The sequence below is a fragment of the Apis mellifera genome, linkage group LG6 (genome assembly GCF_003254395.2).
Source record: "Apis mellifera strain DH4 linkage group LG6, Amel_HAv3.1, whole genome shotgun sequence".
NCBI lineage: Eukaryota > Metazoa > Arthropoda > Insecta > Hymenoptera > Apidae > Apis > Apis mellifera.
The window spans coordinates 10,559,948-10,583,093 of record NC_037643.1 but is presented as its reverse complement, the minus strand read 5'-3'; the positions used below and the strand labels follow the sequence as shown (position 1 = coordinate 10,583,093).

At 37.3% G+C, this 23,146-nt stretch overlaps 1 protein-coding gene across 1 annotated transcript in view; it reads right to left on the bottom strand.

The window, feature by feature from the left end:
* The window catches only part of LOC411158 (leucine-rich repeat-containing protein 24), a 287,583-nt gene extending 265,279 nt beyond the window's left edge, over positions 1-22,304 (bottom strand). The window contains exon 1 of the mRNA XM_026441373.1: positions 22,254-22,304. The gene's annotated coding sequence lies outside the window, so the exon portion shown is untranslated. The remainder of the gene's footprint in view (positions 1-22,253) is intronic.
* Positions 22,305-23,146: the final 842 nt, after the last annotated feature.

The window sequence follows — 23,146 nt, the reverse complement described above, 5'->3', positions numbered from 1 at the left end:
AAAATTACGAAGCATTCTTCCTTGAAAGTGTTTGCTTCGTGGCAAAAATTGAGGATGATCAGAGATTGATCTACAGTATATATGTAGAATTTCTTTAATTTTTAGTGACGAATTTTCTTCATTCTCTTTCATTATTCTGCTTTTTCGACAAAGTGAAAAGGATATTTGGATGGAATCAAGTGTAAATTATACATAAAGTGTAAATTAATTTTTCCATTCCCCAAGAACGATAAAAATTATGAAGTATTCTTGAAAAGTATTCTTGAAAGAGATTGATCTACGGTATATATGTAGAATTTCTATAATTTTCAGTAACGAATTTTCTTCAAATTGTCTTTCTTCAAATTCATTATCTTATTTTTTCGACAAAGTGAAAAGGACATTTGGATGGTATCAAACTAAATAAAGTGTAAATTAATTTTTCCATTCCCCAAGAACTATAAAAATTACGAAAACATCGATACGGTTTTGTCTAACTGTTTTTCACCTATCGTCTCGAGTTGACACCCTCGAAACGGGAAACATCACGGGGCTCTCCCATTTCAAGCTGCGCATAAACACGTTTCCGTTTCACGGTTTAATCGTGTCGCATTACGAGCACCCGCAACACTTCATTAAGGCTCTTTTTTTTCTCTCTCTTTCTCTCCTTCCTCCTTCTCTCTCTCTCTCTCTCTCTCTCTCTCTCTCCCATCCTATTTGCAACGAGCACGCAATAAAAACGTATTATTTACGGAGGAAGAACGGACGGGAACGCGAAAATAAACACTCGTTACGGGAGGAGCACCACGCGACGTAAATCCCGACGCTCAATTTCATTCAATATTTACATCGTCGAGATGAAACAAAAAACGAAACTCGAAACGGATAGGGGAAATTAAAAAAAAAAAAGAGAGAAAGAAAGAAAGAAAGAATGAAAGGGGAGGAAAAACAATGTGGAGAAAATTCGCGCAAGCGCGGATAAAAGTACGCGGAAGGAAGGAAAAAAAGAGAGGAGGGGAGGAAGAGGAGGAGAAGAGGGGAGGAAAAAAAAAAAAAAAACAAGAGGACGACACACGACAATTAATCTCGCAGTGTTACTTTGAACGGACCCGAGGCGCTCTATCGGTCTTTTCCGAAAGAGCGCGAAATTAAACTTCCACGGACGTGTTCCACGGCCGTGAAAAATAACGGCCCCGGGCGCAAAACATTTTTGCCTCGGTGCGGCTCTCGGCCGATTTTAAACGGTCGATAAACCGGGGATATATTAATATTTTCGTTTTGTGCGCGTGCCGCGATCGGCAAAGACCGGTATATAAATATCCGCTCTTTAATTTAAATACGGTGTACGCGAATCGTATCGAGACGAGATGACGAGTGTGTACGAGGAAAGGAGGGGGGGAAGGAGGGGCGAAAATTGACGGTGAATATGAAATGTATAGCCGCGTGGAACGGCGGTGATTACGTTGAGAAACGAAATTGGCTTGACACGTGCGTGTATTCTGGTCTGTTTTCGCGGAGGTTTTCAATAATCTTGGAGGTTGTTGGTGGAAATGAGAATTTTTTAGACTTTCTTTTTCGATACAGAGAGAAGTATCGATCGATTTGATAATTTTCTTTCAATAATCTTTTAATAATCTTAGAATATAAAACGAAGGGTTTGATATTATTACATGATATAGAGAAGGATTTCTTTTTTTCATAAAGTCATTAGTATTTTGAAAATCAAGAGTAAGCATTTTTATTGATGAATCGTGCGAGTAACGCATAAAGATAACAAATAATAATAATAACTAATTTCAGAATGGATAAAAAAATCTTTCGTTCTATATCCGTGTATGAATAGTGCAACACAGAATATCGTACAATATACAAGATGGTTATTTAATGCATTAATGCAACGTTTAAAAAATTAATAATTATAGTCGATTTTTCCCCTAAAGGGAATTTCAAATTCAAAAAAAAAAAAAAAAGAGAAGTTGAAAAATATTAGCGGAAGAACTCTCTCGTATATTCATAACTTATGAGCATTGTACCGTTACAACGTTTCGAATATTATTCGTCCGTGCATTTTTAACGGATCGAATTTTAACGGAACAAACGGAAAGCATTCATTAATCATTATCCATTTCTTTCCATCGAAATCACGATCGTGAAAAATTTAGAAAAAAATTAAATTATATGCATACGATCGAGATAATTTTTCACGAATTGAGGGAATCAAACCTCGATCATTTTCCAGATATTGTTTTCACGTGATACGAAACACATTGTTAATCAATCGCCGAATTATTATCAATTCTTTTATGGGATCGAAACAACGGATCGCAAAGAGTTATTTTCGAACAAATAGAATCGCCTCGATTTCTCTCTCTCTCTTCCGGAATCTACAGAGTTCTATCCGTAATTCGAAACTGTACACCATCGTTGTCAAACGATATTCCCACTCGAATCTCAAACGACAAACGTTGGAATATTGTTTTACGCCAGTTAAATTAATCGACGACCCGTAAATTAATTACAGCTTGGCTAACGGCATGATACTTTGTTAATTAGTTGTCTCCTGTGGAGCAGAAAATACGCAATCGTCGATTTACGATGTAGGGCAACCATCATTAACCTTCTTGCGGATATTTCCCTCCATAATTTCGATTATCTCCAAGCATGTCTTAAAAAAATATGCGAAAGATTTTGTAAAATATCCTTCAAAAAGGAAATCGCGAGATCTTGACACTTTGTTTAAAAATTCTGATCGTTTTTTAAATCTAGGAAAAAAAAAGATAAAAAATGTAATAGAGAAAGACAAAGACACGTGAAAATTAGAAAAAGAAACGATCAAAGTTAGATGGTTACGAGTTAATTTATAGTATATATCTATACTGTTCCAGAAGGGAAGGAAATTTCTCTTGAAAACGACTAAACAAGCATTGGATCCTTCAGCTGTTGTTCCGATAAATTCAATTACCGTTGGGAAACGCGTTGCTAATTTGAATAAAATAATTTTACACCTCGCTTTCCTTACGGTCGATTAATCATCCGTATCGAGTGTTCAGAGTACAACTCGAGACAAGGAACAACTCGTTTCTTTTCCAAATCTTTTAAAACAAATCGCAATGGGAACACGGTCTATCGATCCGGGCTCGTGATTTTATTCGCGTCTATGCTCTTTAGTTATCGGAGCTTAATCAATGAAGACTGAATTGCGAAAACTTTTGACGTAACGATACAAATCGTGCTAATTTTTCGTCCCTTAATTTTGAAACTGTGATCAATAACACATCTCTCGCGAAACATTTTAATCTGATTGAGAAGAAGAAGAAGAAGAAGAAAAAGAAGAAATGTTGTTCAAGGATAAATTATTCACAGATTTTAATCTCATTTTCTTAAGAACATTAAGAGAGAAATTCATCCAAGAGATCCAGATATGTACAGATATTATATCTATATTTTTCCCCAGGTTTAAAAATATTATACTTTCTTGAATTTCTTACGAGATAAATAATGAATAATCTGATATTTTTCTTGTGGTAATTAAATATTATCTCCTATGTATTAAAACTTTAATAATTTAGTTATTAACAAAAAGTTTCGCGTAAACTTTCTTTCATGAATCCTGGATAAAGTGTACAATAATATTCTCATTTCTTATTAAAAAATAATTTCCACCACTTTCTTACTTATTTTCTTCCTCTCCGTTTCGTATTCTCTGATCTAAAGAAAAATAAACTTTTCAACTTTTTCATTCCTCGTTTCCAAAATTATAAAACATCCATTTGATCACCATTTCATTCACAAATCATCTCAATCTCAATTTAGAATCCACGTATCTCGCTGCACTGTTTTTACATTCAAATTTATTCCCACACGCGGAAGAAGAATAAGAGAATCGTAGAGCGACAAAACACGCGATAATGTTTTAATTCATTCCAACGTTACATCATTCTGTCTCGAGTCGATATACGTGGCCTCGATCATTTCAGCTTATTACAAAGACTTGTTACCAGTGAAATTAGTTCCCATGCACGAGGAACTCTTCATAGATTTCCATTCCCTTTTCGATGCGAACGAATCCCCGTTAATCGAGGCGAGTTTTCCACGCGATGAGACGACGAATCCCGCTTTCGAATATTGCCAGACGTGTTTGCAAATCGTGCAACGCGTAGTGGCCAACACTTCTTCTCTTTAATAATAATAATAATAATAATAATAATGGCGGGGTGGAGGCAGTTGGAGCCGTGAGATATTTCTCGGATGTAAATCGTTCGAGTTACCGACACGTATACGAGCGCCGTTTTCGGTCGAGACACTTGTACTTTTATTGCTCTTGCGTATTTCCTGGCTACGTGGTGCTCGCCTTTGACGAGTTAAATGCACCGTGTAATTGTTGGTGGAGGGAGGGGGGGATGTTGTGATTTTTATGCGATGTCGAAATTCGGTTGGATGAATAAATCGTGTAAGTTCCTGCAGACAGGAATGGTGGAAGAGTTATTTTCATTTTTTTAGTTTCTTTATATTTTTTTTAAGATAGTTTCTTAATTTTGTTTATTATTCTCTTTAAAATGTATTTAAATAATTTTAAATACATACTCGTGTTATTCGCTTTTTGGATTTTATATGTCTATTGTTTTTTTCATAAATTTTTTTTCTTTTTTTGAAAATAGGATTTCAAGAAAATTGTAAAATAAAAATAATTTGATAGATTCGAAGTAATGGAAGTCTTATAATGATAATTGTAGTGGAAAAATATCTTTATGGAAATTCAATTTGTTAAAATGTTATTACTTAAATGAATTATAATTAGAGATTAATAAAAAGAAATTGCTGAGAAATCGTTCCTCGGATCGCCCTGGATGATTGCTTTAATTGAACTATTTGGGTCATCGTGAATTTCTTCCGATTACTGCGCTACTGATTGTGAATTCATTTGCACAGAATCTTATCTTTCATCAATCAAGCATTTAAAATGAGAAACGAAGGAAATTCACTCAATCGAAGATTCCTTAACGTTTCTTTATAATTATTTATAAAATTTCAAATTAAAGAATAATACAAAAAGATAAGAAATGCATGAAACCTCTTCAGAATTGTATTTTTCCTTCCTCCTAGTTTCCAATTTTCAATTTTCACGAATTGTCTAACCATGAAAAAAATTCTTTTTTTTTTCTTTTTTATTATTCGCGAATAATGAAATAAATTCTAACCGATAATAATATCTAATAACGAGAAAAACACGCGAAGATAAAAATTCTGAAAGCCTGTGAAAATTTGCTTGAAAATCGATATGGACCATTATATGGACACAAATCCGTGACATCCATATCCTTACGCTATATCACACATCCCGTCGAGTTAAGCCCAGGTAAAGGTCAGTTCGAAAAATGTTCGATAAAAAAAAAAAATGGCGCGAATTTATCCTGTCGAACGTTTACATAGCGTAAACAACGATAATACGATTAGATATGGAAACTATCGGGAACGTTTATTTGATCGGGTCAGCCAACAAAAAGTCAAACACGTGACAGCTGTTTAAACACGACACATTGTTAAACCCCTCCCCCCCTCGCCATAAACGAGAAATCTAAGTTCCCTTGATCGGTGAAAACTTGTGAACTGTGTCTACAATGGCTACCTCGTTATCATTCCCACTATCTTTGACGTATCGTCTCGAGCCATTAACACGAAATGTCGCGATACATCTTCTCGAGTCTTTATCTCTTTTAATAATGAAAATGAAACGTGCAGGGTGGGGCGCGTATACAGATGTTACAAGCTATTTTCTTCTTACAAATTGCTGCAGATTTCGATGAGTCTTTTTTTTTTTTTTCAATCGAGAAGCTTGAATCAATTTTAGAACGTAATTTTGAAGGTGTGTTTTTTTTTTAAAAACCTCAAATTGTTGGTTCCAATTTAATTTTTGAAAAAAGGAAAAATACATATCAATATCTGCGGTCTCTGCAGTAGTATATCGATGAAAACATCTAGTGATATTTTATAATGCTCTGTATCACGTTGATCCGAAAGTTATCATTTTTTCTCTCTCTTTCTCTTTCTCGTTTGGAAATAATGACTCGATTTTTTTTAATTGCCATAGTTGCGTATGCATACGCGTTATTATTAATCCTTTATATGGCTATATACATTATGCGTTAAAATTAACATTTTAATTTTTTCCGCCTTCTTTCAATTTTAGATTAAAATTTTTTTTTCCATATATCGACACACGAAAAGATAAATATGGAAATATAAATGAATTACGAAGAGCTTTCCGAGAATAATTTATCAGTATCGTCATTAATATGCTAATTTCTCGTTCCAATTTTATACCAAAATTTTTTTTCTCAAAATATCGAAACGAGTCTTTCCGTTTATCGGGAATGAAAACGGAAAATATAGGCAAAAAGCCATATATAGATTAGGATTAAAACGAAGTCGTGTTATCGTTTTTTCCTTTTTTTTTTCTTTTTTTCAATTAATAATTGCTCGAGCGATCAAACGTTTATTTTGTTGCGGCAAACTTTATCGAATTTGTTAAAATTTCGATCGTTTCGAACACTCAAAAATCCATAATCGGTTCACGAAAAATTCGAAGATCCGAAAGATTTCGTCCAATTTATCCTTTAACAACTATTAATTCACTTCCGTTTTTTCGGATGAAAACGAAATTGCAGAGTAATAAAAACTCCAATCATGGCGGCGGTGGATCGTTCGATTTGCATTCTCCGCTCTCATTTTGTATCCGAAGTGCATCGAATGCAAATTCCACCGCATATGCGACACGTTCTCTCCCCGCAAATTGCCCGTGCAAAACGATATCGATAATAAAAAAGGAGACAAGATTTTCAACAAGATTCACGGTAAATCACTTGTATGTAGACTATTTCGAAAAGAAGATGTCGTCCTTTATATCAACATCCATCGCGAAATCTCCGCGTTTTTCACGATAATGGATCATTTCTCTAATGCATTCGATGCCAATATTTGCATCGTTGACTTCGATTGGAGAATTTCGAGAAGATTCCTTTATTCCAGTTGATACATGAGTTCATCAATGATCCAATTCGAAATTTGCAATTTTTAAGTTATTTCCAATTTTATTATATTTTGATATAAGATTTTTGAGAGATTGAATATATTTATATTAATTCTAAATATAAAACAATTAGATAGAAAGATACAACTTTTCTAAATTTTCCAATAAATTAAAAATAAAATTGAGTTTCGTTTCCACGAGTGTGATTTATTACATCAGAGTGCATAATAAGAAATCGATCATAGTTCGTTTGTCCCTTTCCCACGAAATTTATTCGAAATTTGTTTAAATTTTTCACGAATTTTCACGAGAAAGTGTGGACGAGTATTTCTCCCTCCCCTTCTCCTTCCTTTCGTTACTCTTCTTTTTTTCCAATCCAGCGTGAGAGGAAAAATAGTTAATCGCCGGTATTTTTAGTATTAATTTTAACGACCATCGAACATTGCTATGCGCATAATTATTTTTTTTCCCTCCCCCGAAAATTTTATCGAAAGTTCGCCAGTTAAAATTGAAACAATGTTTATACCCGCCAGCTTCGAATACCAGCTCGCGAAATTGAAATATCTCACCCATATGGCTTATTAATTTTAATTGAAATGAATTTTTTTTTTTTTTTTTATATACACATACACGACTCAACGCTGTATTTCTGGGCCAGGGATACACATTCAAACGAAGTGCGCGATATTGATCTTTTTTTTTTTTTTTTTGCCCAGCGCGAAAATGAAATTAAAACTTGTCACCGTTTAATGAACTATTAACACAAGTAATTATCTCGTATTACCTCATTCGAAGCTTTTTCCGCGCGCAAAATAACAATTTATCAACGGCAGCGCAGGCACGATTTAAATTCATACGATATTTATTCATTTCCTAGCGGATAGAGCGGAATTAAAACGCGGTCCCCCCCCCCCTCGCTATAATAATATCACGATAAATGATACACACGCGTTTATTTCATCGCGTGAAAGTGATTCCTCAATTTACAAGCGTTAGCATCGATTTACAATTTTTCTTTCTTTTTTTTTTTTTCTTTATTATCTCGCGCGATATTTATATTTTCCCTTCCGTAGTCATTAAGCGCGAGTACAATTAAATCGAGCTGTTACTAATGCCTCGGTTAATAACGACGAGAACTCTGTACGAGCGTTTCACGATTCGAAAAAGGGCCATTCATCGCTAGTTTCCAGGCACGTATTGCTCGTATTGGCGGAACACTTATTTTCATTGAGAGTACCGAGGGGCACGAGTAGAAATCTATCGATCGATAAATATCACGAGTTATGCTGCTCGAAACGATCCACCTTTTTTTTTTTTTTCGCGAATATTGTCGATATGTCGGTGCTGGAGAAACGTTTGAACACGATAAATACAGTGCACGGTTTATAAAATATATGGGGTTATAAGTTATAACGTGGAAAACCACGTTTAAGGGAAATCACATGGATCATTCGGTCGAAAAGTTTGCGGAATTTCGAATATCTATGATTTTAATTCTCTGTTTTCGATTCGAAATTAAACGTGAATACGTTCTTTTCGTCAAATATTTTATTTAAAAAAAAAAAAGAGAGAAGATAAATCGTACGAAGACAGGTTTATAACGTTCGTAACTTTTTCAATAACTATATACATAAATTTTCGCAAAGTGCCATTACCGTGTTGCCATTTAAATCTTCCCGCGATATTTATTTTTCCAAACGGCGAGTGACAAACGCAATCAGGGCGTGTTTCCATCAATAAACCGACAATATCAACAAACACTCGATGTTATCTTAACCGAAGTAACGCAATTTACCACACCTATCCAGCAACATCAATTACTAGAGCTTCGATCCGCTAAGAATAACAACGCATCTCGCTCTGTCAGGAGCTCGACTCGCCCCGTTTCATCGATTCTTCTTCAACTTCCTTGTACCAAATGAAAGGAAACGAAGGGAAATAAGGGGAATATTATAAAACAATTTTATAATGTAAACAAGTTTTAATATTTCCGTGGATAAAGAAAAAAACAAGACGCGACTGAACGATAACTGTATTGTTCGTAAGTACGAAGTTTATATTTTTTTAATTAGGCAGACAAGATTTTTATTTCATTGAAATTCGAAGAGATAGTGATAGAACAATCTCAAGAAATATTAAAGAAGATATTTATTAAATTTATTGTAACAAATGAATAGGAATAATTAAAGTTACTATTAAATGTTCCAAGTTGTTAATTGTTAAAATTTTCACAATTTCAAGAAATATCAAAGAAGATATTTATTATTAAATTTATTGTAACAAATGAATAGGAATAATTAAAGTTACTATTAAATGTTGTTAATTGTTAAAATTTTGCATGGAATGCAAAAGAGAAGTGTACAACATTTCTATTATTTTATTTATTTATTTATTCTCTGTGGCCTAAATTCAATTCTGCCCCAGTTCCGCGCACAACGACGGGTATATACATCTTTTTCTTGCGGATGATAGAGCAGCCAAAACGAATTCAACTATACTCGGGTACTATATTAAATTTTGTCAGACCAATTCGAGGGAATTTGATGTACGGCCACAAAGGATCCGGGTCAGCGAAGTCGGTCGGTTTTCACACAGGCTAGAAAGGCTGGCGAGTACGTCACGTTAACCATATAAAGCCAGGATCCCATCCACGTTGTCGTCGATAAATGATCGAGATGAAGCGTCCGTCAATCAAATGTTAATATGAATACGAAATCTAACGAGGTATTCGTTTATTAAAATCTTTCAAAGTATTTGAATGAAATGAAAATTCACGACGAATCTTATCTTATTGTACATCGTCGTCGCTATATTTGTTCGCTTTGCAATTTTTCGATCTATCTACATAAATGAATCCGTGATTTATTTTTTAAATTCCGTGCTTTTAAAAATTTTGAGGAAAAAAAAAAAAAGAAATTGGAATCATCGAGGAGGAATATTTTAAAATGCAAGGAGGTTTATTTAAAAAATTGTTGAAGGCAAATTTAATTCATTATTCGATCCTGTTTAACTTGTATATAGCGACAAGACTAAACTGAACGAAGCCAGTCATCTTCAGGTATGCAGTCTGATCCCTGGAATGACCTACCTGGAAATTCCTGGAAGGAATTCGCTTATAGCAAAAAGGATTAACAAGAAACAGCAAACCCTTGATGCATTCTTTCCCAGATTTTATTTACGTTCCGATTGTCTTTTTTTTAAAAAAAAAAAAAAAAGAAAAGAAATCGAACGCTTTATTCGAATAAACAGTATTAACAGTAGATATTAAATCGCGTTCTTAAACATTGCATAAAATTCGACCAAATCTTGGACAAACTTGGACTTAAAAATAATTAAAATCCATAAAATATTCGATATTATTATCAAAAATTACCAATTTTCAAATTACATCCAATCAAACGTCTTTCAAAATCAAATTTATTAAATCTTTCGATCGATTTATCCGTTCGATTTCGAGGTAACGAGAAACCAATAGTCATTCAATTATTCACCACTTATCATTCCATTACAACTCACATAATCACAGTTGAGAACCGTTAACCCTTATCTTCGATAATCCCGTATAGGGATCAGATCTGTTTGATCAGTGCGGTCGAAATATCGGAAACAAGATTAGGCTAGAGATTAGGACGCGTGTGCATCTTCCTAAAGTGTAACACCGTGAAACAATATGTGGCACGCCATCCAGGCAGAAGAACAACCCTTCCAATCACGCTTACGTATTAATCACACGTGTATATATATATATATATATATATATATTCTTTATCACGAAATACGAAACGATTTTATTGCTCGTCGTGGAGTTCTGTTTAAGATAAACGAATCCAGAGATCGCGTGCCGAGATCCTGATCCCAATAAAAACGGCAAGTGGAATCGGTTACAAAGTTCGTTCTTTTTTTTTTCAAGTTTAAAAACGACGAGGCGACACGCGAGCGTGTCGATTCAAGCCTCCATTTATTCCCAGATTTTTACGTTGATCCTGTCGTGCATCCATGCAAATATCCATTTCACTTGTAAAATTATATCGATGGATTTTGGGATACGACAAGAAAAAGCTCAAATCTCATTTCCATTAAACAATCTGTGTTCATTTTCTATATTCCAATCACCTTGTTCTTCATTAGAAAGAAATAATAATAAAAATTACTCGAATATACATCGAGAATTATCTCGAAAAGGAAAGATTTGAAAGATCTAAAATCGATCGAACGTTTCGTGAGCGTATTTCCAAAACACCGATCCTTTCTTCTCTCCCCGCAGACGCGTCATTAATCATTCATTCTTCCTAATGGTCACTTAACCTAGCTCGAACCGAGAATCAAAAAGGACAAGCACACGTAGAGGACACATCGTGATATATCGCGTCGATTCGATGGCAAAAGTCCCCCCTCCCCCTTCTTTCGAAGGAAGCCGCCGATTCTTTCACCGACCAGCACGCAACGTGGCTTACCTTTGATCGAATTCCACCGCACGGAAACGAAAGAGGCGACGTTATCGTACGTGCCGGCCGAATAGGACCGATAAGGATGATAAACACTGTGCAGCCTAATCGATGAGTAGAAATATCTCTAGCTATATCCTCGCGTATATACCACGTTCTGTGTATAAGAAAACCGTCTTCCTGGATAAAGGATAAATATATATAAAAGGGATGAAGGGGGGGAGTATCGTTCATCGTTCGCGTGTCGGCGTTTACGTTTATTGGATGGCAGATAGGCTGATGCGTCTGATCGTTAGAGAGAAGGACGTTTTAAAGGCGTGTGTGTACTGTGTGCTCTTGAGAATGGGACCTGAGAAGGGGGGTTGGGTAACGGGATAGGGGGCAGGTTGGGTCGGGAGGGTTGATGGCGAACTTTTTTGTTCCGTTGATAGGGGATGAAAAATGAAGAGTCACGGAGAGAGAGAGAGAGAGGGAGGGAGTCGATTAGAAACAAGGATATGAATCGGTCGACCACCCTCGATCGTCAATATTCATAGGACGTGGCCGGGGCGTCGTTACTTAGGCGGATGTGCTATCATAGGAAAGAAAAGCCGACCGCGAAATGAGGGGATGACGACGCCTCGCCGCCACTTCCCTTCGGACTGATGGCTATTCGTTGGTCGATAAAGCGTTTAACGACGTGGAAATCGAAAGTCTGCAAGATCCGCAGGAATCGACACCGTGGGGGGAGGGGAAAGTTGCACGGGGGAAGGGAGGATAATTAGATTGGAAAGGTTAGAAAAAAAAAAAGAGAGAGAAAGAGAAAGTAGAAGAAATAGAAATGGTGTATCCGAGAGGATTGTATCCGAGGGACAATGGATTTTTGGTAATTAAACGATGAAACGATCTTTTGTTCTCCTTCGTTTCTTTGTTTGAGTTGGGGAATATCGAATTGAAAGAGGGGAGAAAAGGAAGAAAAAAAAATTAGATAGCGTGACCGTATGGTATTTGATGAAAGCGACGATCGCGTGTGCAACGTTAATCCTTGAACGAAGAGCGTAATTTTTTTAGGCTAATGATAAAATTAAGACGGAGAAAATAGAATTTTGTAATTAGCTTAACGTGGAAAAGTATGATGAAACGGGCAATTATTCGATCGTACCGGTGGCAAAGGTCGACCGTAAAATTGGAAAATACCGGGGATGGATAAATCCCCGAATCTGGAAGGAATGAATTCGTTGAATGACAACTCGGGCGGAAATCCGGTTCAACTGCAATTAACACTTTCCAATTGGCCGTTCGAACGTGCATTATGTCGAAATCAACGAATTCGTAGCTTCTCGACTGCTCGTTCATGCGGATAATTCGCCTTCGTTTTGTTTGCACCGACTTAACCAGATCGGTGGATCGCTCAGCTACTCCAATTTCGCAATAAGCTGTTCGCGTCATTATTCAAGAGGAACCAAAAAAAAAAGAGAAATGTATTCGTGTAAAATTTCAACGAAACGGGTTTCCCTCCGCCTCGTCGAATTTTTCACTCAATATCCACGATTATATGGCTTTTCGGGTAACTGTTAAGCGATATTGAAGAGGAAGGCGCGAAAGGAATTTCTACGGGGCGAAATGAAAGTCGTTCGTCTCGGTTATACGGTTTCTGTAAACTTGAGACAACAACGGTGTCGTTTTACCAAAAAGTACGCTTATTCGGGAATAATTTAATTAACCTTATTCGATGATCGAACAATTCGAATTTGATAAAGAAGAAAATTAATATCTTAAGGGTGGATAAGAAAAAAAGAGAGGAGAAAAAACCCAATGAACAGTTGGGAACCGCTTCGATATTTCAGCTTGAAAAAAAAAAAGGAATATCAAGAATTTTCTCTAAAAAAAATTCTATAAAATGAAACATCCTCTAAATTATTTAGAATATTTATTCAGAATAAATATTGAATCATCAACCAGAGCAATCTCACGATTAAACAGAGCGTAAAATCAATCGATGCTTCTTCTGAAGAGGAAGTCGCGTTATAAACGAAATTATTTGAAACGTGATCTCTGACGCGATTCTTCTCGACCCCGTTTCCATCCCCTCTCCTCTCCCCCGAAATTCGTTTTTCATCGGGGGATAAAACAAAGGGGGATCTAAAGCGATAGAGGAAAATTTCATCGTTCTTATTGTACAACGAGAACTTTTCGACGACACGACGAACCGACGAGGAACAGCGTTGGACTTCTCCTTCTCCCGATGTTGTAAAGTTGCCAGTTTTTGTCGCGTGGAAACGTTCCGCGTTGAAAACTTACGGAAGCCAAGTCGAGGAAGGCCGGTGATGAATTATTGTACATTAGCGTCGGCGAAACGTCGCTTTGTCCGCTGGTATATGCACTACACCCGTTGTACAAAGTTAAAGACTCCGCGGGAATTTTGTATCCCCACGCGGGGAGGATGGAATTGTTGCTGTTGAAAAATAACAGGTCGCGAAAATATGAATGGCCGGTCGTGAGCTGAAGCTCGAGATGAATAAAACGAACTCGAAATTTACAATTTTCCTGCCTATTGTACATGTTTCCCTTCCCTTTCCGTATCCTCCTCCGAAAATTCTAACTCGATTCATCGAGGTAATTCGATCCTTCCACCTATTTCTCTCTCTCTCTCTCTCTCTTTCTTTTTTTCGATCGAGGGAGAAGAATCGGAAAGAGATTAATTCTTGAAGCTTTTTGAAGAGGAGAAATTTATTAGCAGGGGAAGGAGATTTTTCGAAGCGGTATTAAATTCGTCCTAACCAAAGGCGAAAAAAATTGTCACCGACCGAAAGAAATCCATCCCCCCTTCCCCTGCAAGCAGAATTAATATCAATTCCGACCGAGGGCCGAAAGAAATTTTCAAAGCAAAAATTAATTCCATCCCCATCCGTGGGAAGGAAAAATCGTGTCCGTGAGTAATACGATCCGCGGTATAAAATCCGTGCCAATTTCCAACCGGATTTCCTAGCGGGGTTGTACACCACCACCACCACCACCACCACCACTGTGAATGGATGAACGCGCGTTGATTGCATACCTTATAAACCACAGAGAAAGGATACATCGCGCGCGCTTATCCTCCACAGAGTGAGAGACGCACCATCCCTAAGTAAATAATCAACTATGCTCGGAGGAGATTTCTCAGCGGATCTTCTCGGCGGCCCGCCATGCTGTACAAATCGCGCGTGAATCCTTCTTTTTCGCGCATTTCTTGATCCTAGAAACGGTTAAGGGAAGGAGAAGGGGTTTCGTGCTAATAATCGAATATTCATGGGACGAGATGGTAGGAGCAAATGAGTCGAGGAAGTTTCTGCCACCCCCTTACTTTCTTATTCGGCGCGGAGATGATGGTGATACCGGTATTACGTGTTGATGAATATTGATAGGATGGGTTATGGATGCTTACTTAACGCTGATTGCGGATAACGATGACTCGGGATAAGAAACAGGGCGTAAGTCGGTAGCAATGTATCAATGGGAATGTAGAAGATTGAAACATCGTTCGTCTTTGTAACCAGTTTATCATCTGTGACGGTGATCGAGATGCATGCCGATACTGAGATGTTTGATTTATAACGCAGGAACTAGTGTAACGTGATATTATAATTCAATATTTATCTATTAAAAGTTGAATATCAATAGTTTTGTATCGTTTTATTATTCAATTGTACGAATATGGCAAGCATTGGAACAGAAAATATTATAGAATTCTCGTGAATCGGTTATAATATTAATATCGTAAGTTTAAAATTTTTTAAAGATTGAACAAAACTGAATTCAAATTCTCTCTCTTAGAACAGGGAAAGGGTTAGGTTGATCGGTGTGAGAATAGCGACAGTGGTCGACAGACATTGAGGCTTCTGAAATTGTACGTATATGTAACTCCAGTCATCAAACGTTTGAGGATTTAGTGGGCGTCAGAGGGGTTATCCTTGTAATCACGGACACATCGCAATACCCGTCGGTGTGGTGAACGCTGCGTCACAGTCATCAAACGTCTTTGAATTTGATAGCGTTGGGAATGTTACATCTGTATGCAAACAATGCATTAATCGATACAACAGTGGGGTGTGCGGCGTACGTATATATGTATGGATTTAGTGTGGATTTACCACTCGTAATCGGCGGATTTGGTGGTATCAGGAGTGGCACGACCGAGATCGTAGGAACGTCTTTGATTTCAATGACATTAGAAGTACCTAGAATCTATAGTGTCATACGATGGAATATACGATTTCCAGCTTTCCAAATATTCCCTCCGTACGATTAATTGATTATCGATAAATTAATACATTTCCATTCTATGCAAATCAATCCGCTATGAACTTGGAATGATGTTTAACCCTTTGCGAACGAACGTTATCGTATTGAAGTTACGATCGAACAAAATTGGATTAAGTTGAGTTAGTAAGTTAAAACACAATTTTCAGGAAATGGTATATATTTATTCCTAATATTTATAATTTATAATTTTACACGCAGCATATTTTTAACCCTGTCAAAGAATCAAAGAATCGAGAAAATATTGGTGAACGCAATACGAGGTGAAAGTAATCTTGGAAAAAATCGTGAATCAAAAAAATTTGATCAGATCCTGGTATCTAGAGATCAATTTAACACACATTTAATTTCCCTTGTTGACAAGCAGTTAAAAAATTAACAAGAAAATATCCAATTTATCCAATTAATTACCATTTAATCCCCAATGTCATTTTTGCTCTTCATGCTCGTTATGAACGATAAATTCTCTCAATAACGAAATTGCCGGCAACGTAATTACCGGCCACGATTATCCACTTCCTAAACGTATACGCACGCATGACCGAGAAAGGAATCACGGTTAATTGGAGCCGCACGAAAGGGAAACGGCGTTCCCCGGAAACGAGCGATAAGAAACCCGTTCCTCCACCTTTGATCCCGCCGAATTAATCGTCAAAGAGTTCATTTCTTCCTTCGACTCGAACTCGGATCTATCGCGCTTCCTTAATTGTATCGAGTATGGGGGTTGGGAGAAGGTGGAAAAAAAAAAAAAAAAAAAAAGAAAAAAGAAAGGAGAAGAGGAACCCGCTCGAGGCTTATCGAGAGTGGATTTTTATTTTTCCACGAGTCTTCTGGCTTCATTTTCAATTGGATCATGCCCACCTTGAATAACTCGAGAAGAGAGGGGGGAAGGGGTCGTAAAATTTTCCGCGGAACCCTTGGCAAGATTAAAACGCGTTTTAATCCGAAACTAATCCAATGCGAGGGATCGAATTAAAATTATTCGCAGTTGGATTATCGTTTACGGCCCCGTCGAGACTTTCCACGCCTCTCTGCGTCTCTGTTTCTCTGTTGCGGCGATGTTTCGCTCTAGGATTTTGTTGCGCGAATAATTGGAACTTATTCTCTTGTGACGTAGTCATTTTACGATTAATGGTGATGCATTATTTCCCGTTTTCGAAACTCGATGGCGCGATTCCATTTCGTCGTTAAGATTTAATTTGCATCTTGCGTTCTGATTATAAACTCAATTATTATTATTATTATTTATCTTTTCAAAAAATTGTAAGCTAATAATTTGAATATATATATATATTTTTATAATTGATTTTTCATAGATCGAACAAGAAGGACAATTTTCAGAATTTTATTAATCTATAACGATTAAAGACGTGGTTCGAAAAGTTGATTAAAGTTTCAAAGTAACAATCATTTTAATTATTTTACGCAATACACGTTCTTTTGATGAAAATATAATAACTGTAAATAATTTTGCATCAAGAGTTGTATTCGTTTAAGAATTAAAATTTTCATAAAATTTCTAATAGTTCTAAGAGTTCTATTAATATTTGATAGAATTTTAATATTTAATATTTGATATGACATTTTATAATAATTTTATAACAATTCTAGAACCTTTATAAATGTCTTTCGTTATTGTCCAATATTTAAAATATTTATTGTAAACAGAATTTCTTTTCAATCTATCGTCACAACTACCGATAAGAAAACTCGCCGTTCAATTATCGTTTAAGAAGGTGTTTCCAGGTGTAAAAATGCTTAAACTGTGTTCAAAGGCCGCGAGAATTTCTCCGACGAGCCCGTTTCCGGCCAGGTACTCGCCGAGTCTTCCGTGCGAGCTCAAGTTAATCTAAAAAAGCGAAGAAGCAGACGCGGCACGATCCACATTGCCGTGCTTCCTTCTGGAGACGCGAGGAGAGAACGCGAGGGCTTTAAAAACAAAAAAAAAAAAAAAACGGCAGCCAAACACTCGTATATCTTGGGCGGGCAGACGGTTAAAAATATTCCGAGCAGCAAGTAAAAATACAAGCATCTTACACGCCATGGTGGTTATACGGGCTTATTGACAGCGCAATGCTCCGTTCCACAAAGGGAGCGTGTCTGCCATGCTCCCTTTAACGTGTTTTGATGCACGAAATTAGGTTTCGTGCACGTTTCTATACGTTACTTCTACGTTAAATTATTAATGGTAATTTAACAATGACAATTTGCGAGCGGAGCGTAAGAGAAGTTCTACAAACAAATTTGAGGGATTAAAATTGAAAGTTTTTGTCATTTCTTCGAGTGAAATATGAGAGAAAATGTAATTACGACTCTACGAATTATTATATCGAATTGAAGAATTGGATGATGATCGACAATTGTATCATATATCATCGATCAAAATCTATCTAAATCTCACGATCGAAACTCTACGTTTTCCGAGAATCCAATTCCAGTTAATGTAACTGGTAACTTTTTTCAAATTTCTCTCGGAATACAAACTTATATATAGCTCTAGCAATTCGCTGTAATTACCTTCCAGTATTATATACAACAATTCTCCTAAGTTATAGCGTCTAATTGCGCCACTTCTCCTTCGTCGACCGACGAAGGAAAGCAGAGGAAAAGAAGCAAGAAATTATTAAGAAAAAAAAAAAAAAAAGGAAGAAGAAAGAAATATAGGAACGAGATTCTTCGTAAGAAGAATTAGACAGTTATTTTGCGTGGTATCGTGACCGGGGCAATTTGCATCGTAATGAAAGTCAATTACACACCGTTCCATAAATCTCGAACGCGTACACGCCACCCCTGTATCACGGTTTTACCTACTTCCACTCTCGATAGAGATTCACGCTGGTCCTTCGCGTTGGTACCGCGCCACTTCCGCTCCAATTGGCGCGCGTACGCGGCACGCACGTTCGACTTTGAAATTTATTCCCATAAACGGCGTCGAACCGCTCGATCGAACCGCGCCGTTTGTCGCTTTCTCGTTCGAACTTTTCGCGGTTCGAACAAGTTTCTTTCCGGAAACGGGTCTTCAGTCTACAAAAGAGGGACAAAGTTTCCCTAATCCGCGTGATTCGTGCGAGAAAACTCGAAACTTGTTTCTTTTTTTCTCTCTCCTTCGCACGATTACCTTGCCGTTTGTCACGTGAAAGGATTACGATAAATTCATTCGAACGGAAATAGGAGAAAAATGAGATGGCATTTTAACCTCTCTCGAATCGATTGATTTGTCGAGAGGGAGAAGGAATACTTTCAACGATTGTATTTGGATTTAAGTATAAATTTAATGATAATATATAATTTTTGAAAGCATGTTACGAAAATATTATAAATATTTGTAAAGTTTTTATAAAAGTTCGGGATTGATTATACGATCCTTGAAAGGGGTGAATATAGAGCAACGTTGAACTAAAATATCATAAAAGGAGGTCAAACATAAAGTTTCTTAATTATTGATTTATCAAGCAAGAACTTCTCTTGAAGTCGAAGATAATTATTACTCAGCTATTCAATCCTTCGTCTTTAATTAATCTAATACAAGTAGAATCAGTTTCAAAGATGATACAAAAATCTTTCCTCTAATTTCGTATTCTAATATCTCTAAAAAAAAAAAAAAGAAGAAAAAAAGAAAATCAATGGAAAATTTCAGCAAGATTCTCGAAACGAAAGAAAATCAAGTCAATTCTCTCGAGATTTTATTCGAGAATATTTCTGTTCGGAAGAGAAGCAAGAATTTTCAACAACTTAAACTAATTTCACGATTATTTTAAACCACCAAAGATCAACGTTGAAAATATTTCGATCCTTTTCTTATTAAAATCATTACTAAAATCATATCCCCGTATAATAACCCCTTCAGTTCTTCGCGATCCAATAATTCCTTCCCGAAAGCAAAACACACTTTTCACCCCCGTCCTGGTCTTCGCTAAATTCGGAAAATAAATCGGCTATTTTTGTTCCGGGAGGCGCACACACCGGGAAGGGAGGGAGGCAGGCTTAAGGGGATTACTCGGGTCTCAAAGTAATCCAAAATAAAAGGAAGGAAGGCTAGGAGCCGACGAGGCAAAATAGGGGGTGGCCGGCGATTAAATGCTTCAAGACGTTACATCACTTTTTTCCCCAACTTTCAACAAGGATGAAATTAACCTTGCCCGGGGTATGGCCGGCCTCCAACTTTTTCTTTCGATTCATTAAAACTTGGCCACGTTGTATGATAACACTGTGAAACGACTGACTATTCTTCCTACCTAGAAATCCTGGTGGGGAAAGATTGGAAAAACGAAACGACTCTCTCCCTCTCTCTCTCTCTCTCTCTCTCTCTCTTCCTTTCTCCCTTTCGCTCTCTGTGTACACACGCGCGTACACAGTGAATGTATGCGCGTGAATGTTTTTCTTTCTCTCTCACTCTTTCTTCTCCTGTTTGCACTCTCAGATCTTCTCTCTGGCAAGCGAGAGCCAAATTCGCGAAACAGGCGATGTAGCTCTGCCGGTTTCACCTCTTCGATACTTTTTTCCAAGCGAGGGCGATTTAATAAAGGGAGCGGAAACATCGCAGTTCTTGTAAACTGGAACGGATTGAAGCTCGAGTGGCTTATTCCTCCGGCCAGCTAGACAGACAGACGATTTTATTCGAGATATTCTCCTTTGCGTGTCGGCATTCCACAAGGGGACAAGATACAAACGAGGCAATTAGCCTCTGGTGGATGGTGCGCAATATCTTGACGGATTTTTGTGAAGCATGGGGAGCATAGGATGGCACGCGTCGAGGATCTTATCGCAAGGAGGAGGAAATGTTTTCATATTCCCTTGGATTCGAATCTTGTGTTCTTTCTCGAGAAGATATTTCGTAGCGTTTCGTATTTTCGTTTATCGTTGTGTAAATATACGAATATGTGTGTATTTATATCGGGCAACCGTGAAAATAATTGATTGAATACATTGAACGGACGAAGAATAACGTGGAACAATAGATACGTGGATGTAAGTACGCTTTCCGAGAATTAAGCGCCGATATTATTTATTACGTTTGCCGATTTGATTATTCCCTGTAAAATGATTCTGTTATTCTAATTAGCATAATGACCGGTCGCACTAAGCTGATTTAATGGAATGATATCATTGTTATTGTACACGCTCGATAATAATTTAGTGGATTCGTATATCGTTCGAATAATTATATAAAGCGAAAAATATTGCACGAGCGATATTCGATTACTGTTGATTCTTAACTCGCGTTGAGAAAACTGTGAGATCGAAATAAAGCAATAGCCGCCAAGATAAAAACGAATAAATACATTTAAAAGAAAAGGAAAAAAAAGGAAGGAGAGAAAGAAAGGAAAAAAATAATCCAAGGAGAATCGATATAAAAACGAAATTCCAGCTCGCCAACAATGGACACCATTCAACAAATATCTGTCCGGCGAGGGAACATACGAAACGCTCGCTTCTATCGCGACAGAATGCAACAAAGGTATTCACAGCGAATGACCGAGCAATCTGAATGGGTTCGTTGCCGGTTAGCCGAATGGCCGCGCAAGCAACGTGGCGCCGACATTTTTACCGAACAATTAGACGAGAGTACGCGAAGAGTGGTAGCGCGCATTTAGGACGAGGCCTTCGAATCGGGTCTGCGAGGGTTTTCCTCGGTGAAAACGGCTTCCTCCGTGGAAACGGGTCTAGGATGTTTTTTTTTCCTTTTCTTTTACTTTTCTTTTTGTCTTTTCTCTCTCTCTCTTTTTTTTTTAAATTCTACTCTTACCTCGGCGAAAACTTACTGCTTTTATTTTTCATGATACAACAAAAGCAAGATCCTAGCACGGGCTAATGGTAAAACTTCAAAGAAACACAGAGCTGGTTGGAAAGAGCAGAGAGAGAGAGAGAGAGAGGGTGAAGTTGGTTTTTTGGTTTCCGGCAGCTATGGTCCATTAAAAATTAATAAATTTAAACCAACCGACCTCGAACCATCTCTCGACGCCGAGTGAGGAAATTCGCTTCAACTACAATTAACGAGCCAAATAAAAAGCTCTTTCGAATCGGAGATTTTCATTTCAATCTCGTTTCCCTTATTTTCTTCTTTCTCGTTTCTCTCTCTCTCTCTCTCTTTTTGGTTATATTTTATCCGTTCTTCCCCTATTTTGTTTGCATTCGCGAAAATGGCAGAGTTACTTCAACTCGAGGCGCGTAACAGTGATATTTTTGCTACTTCTTTTCTCTCTCTTTTTCTTTTTTTTTTTTTTTTGAATAATTAGCATCGCTAGCGAGCGGAAGCATGATGAAAAATTCGTTTCTTCGTTTACGCGGATCCGTATACGATAAGTTGGCCGAGTTTTGAACTCGGGAGGGAGAAAAATTTATTCGAAATGATATGAGAGGCGAATTACACGCGGAGAACGATCGCCTTTGTTTTTTAAAATGGGCGTAGGATAGTAACGTCTAAATCGAGTCGCGGCACGTTTCTTCAAAAGCGCTGTCATTAGGCCACGTAAGCACATCAGAGTCGCGCACGTACTCGTTAATGATCCACCTCGTCTTACCTCGAGAATCTCGGTCTTCTTGTTTCCCCCGTGTGATGGAAATCTGAAATAAAAAGATCCCCAGGTTTTTAACATTTTTCTCGGGGGGGGGAAATTTTTCTCGCTAACAACAACAATTTTTAATACACCCTTCGATTCGATTTTCGAAAACTTTCTTTCATAATTTCGTTCCGTTTTCGAAAATTCTTCTTAAAAAGATAATTAATCGTTATTCTATGCTACGTTTTAATTATTCATCGATTAATCTTCGTATGCACGAGCCATTATCGAGTTCATACGAATTCGATTAATATTAATGAGATATAAATATCGCGATAAGTTTCTACGTAATTTTATAATTCTACGTTGCACCATGCATAACATTAAGAGTATTAATCTCTCGTCACGATCGATTCTGGAAGCGTTAAACACGCGTAATTTTTTTCTTTTCTTTTTTTTTAAGTGTACCAGATAATTAGAAAACATCCCACGCGTGAACGTTTCACAATCAATGATCCCAATTTCCTTCCTTCCCTGTTCTTCGCTCCCTGTTAATCAGACAGTTGCAAAAAACGAAAGAAGAGAAGAAGGCTCGCGAGCCACTCGAAACCGCATACGCCGGCTTAATTATCGCCAACTCTCTCACGTATGCAACATCGGTAATCATCGGTCGGTGAAGTGGTGCATTTATCACGTTCCACTGTTCCACCATGTTGGATTTACTTTCGAGTGGCGGTCCTTGCAGCCAAGGGATTGGGAGGGGGGACAAGAGGGTTTCGCAACGTCGCTTTTTGTTCGGCTCGCCGGTTTTATGGCGCGCACGTAGCTAAAGTTTGCAAACCGGAAGTTGGCGGGAACAGGGACGCGCCGTGGAACAAAGGTATCGTGGGCCGTAACGAATTGTTGAATAAAAC